The sequence below is a fragment of the Mus pahari genome, chromosome 16 (genome assembly GCF_900095145.1).
Source record: "Mus pahari chromosome 16, PAHARI_EIJ_v1.1, whole genome shotgun sequence".
In the NCBI taxonomy this organism is placed as follows: domain Eukaryota; kingdom Metazoa; phylum Chordata; class Mammalia; order Rodentia; family Muridae; genus Mus; species Mus pahari.
The window spans coordinates 51,814,598-51,815,954 of NC_034605.1; the positions used below are offsets into that span (position 1 = coordinate 51,814,598).

Below are 1,357 nucleotides of genomic sequence, written 5' to 3' on the forward strand. Positions count from 1 at the left end.
CACTCTGTAGACCAGGCTGGCCTCGAACTCAGAAATCTGCCTGCCTCTGCCTCCCAAGTGCTGGGATTAAAGGCGTGCGCCACCACGCCCGGCTGTACCTGACATCTTTAAGGAGCTACTGATACGAACATTAATCATCCAAATGATCAAAAAGTGCCAGGACCAATCATGTGACACACTGCCCCAAAAGGAGTCTCAGAAATGAACTGAATTCAAATCATCTGTCAGTAACTTACCATCCCACCTAGAGTACAAATTAAATTCTCCACTTGCGGCAATCCCAATGCCACCCTGCTTGAAAACAAGCAAATCTGATTGATCCCTGCAACCAAATTTTAAAAGAAAGGAAAAATGGAGGGGGTAAAATAAAGAAAGAGAATACAAGTGGAGAGAGCAAGACAAAGGAGCTGCCCACCTCTGCTATCGCTGACACAATCTCTTCAAAAGTGTTGGAAAGCAACACCACAGTTTTCCTTTAAATAAAGATCTGCATTACCTGTCAGTCTCCGAGCCTCAGGTACACATGACCACCCTAAAGGTAACTGTCCCTCTGCAAGCAGAGTCATGACTACCACTTAGATTCACTATACGCTAGCTGTCATGTTTGTGAAGAGAAGAGCCCACACATTTCTACTTTGTATCCCCACCATGAGCCATGCTTAACAACCTAGCCTGAAAACTCAGAGGAGCAGGCAGCAAGATAGATACATACGCCCAAGATGTCCCTGGGAGTCACTGTAGTCCTAGACATATACTCACAAGCACTGAAAACTGTTCCCAAATGTTAATACCGAAGTCTAAAGCATTTTTTAAACTTTAAGTAAGGAATAATACTTCAAATCCCAAACTGCTGATTTTTCTTGTTAATTCTCAAACTCTGTTTAACTAAAATTCTAAAAAGCTATTTGTTTCTACAATGGATGAAGGTATTTTAAAGAGTAGAATTTACATTAAATCGGGGGACCAAGTTAAATCTCCAAAGACTTAGAAGAGAAATAACCTAAAATTTCTAGAACTACAATCTAACTATGGATGTAGTTGGTGACATTTTAGATTAAATTCAGAATTAAGTCCCAGCAGTCAGTAGTCAGGTGATGAGCAGCTATCCTCCTATAACACCTAAGCGACAGAACATTTGAGTCTCCTCACTGGGTTTCACAATAAAGTTGTTTCCAGGTCTTGCTGAAATATTAGTTGTAACTCATTAAGAGGCAAAGCAAACTGTTAATAATAGTAGTCAAAGGAAAAAAATATCCTTTTGAGGGCTGGTGAGATGGCTCAGCGGGTAAGAGCACCCGACTGCTCTTCCGAAGGTCCGGAGTTCAAATCCCAGCAACCACATGATGGCTCACAACCA

The 1,357-nt window shown here is 41.6% G+C and overlaps 1 protein-coding gene across 1 annotated transcript in view; it reads right to left on the reverse strand.

The window, feature by feature from the left end:
* LOC110333673 (constitutive coactivator of PPAR-gamma-like protein 1) overlaps positions 1-1,357 on the reverse strand; it is an 84,108-nt gene that overhangs the window by 65,626 nt on the left and 17,125 nt on the right. The gene's annotated exons all lie outside the window — the stretch shown is intronic.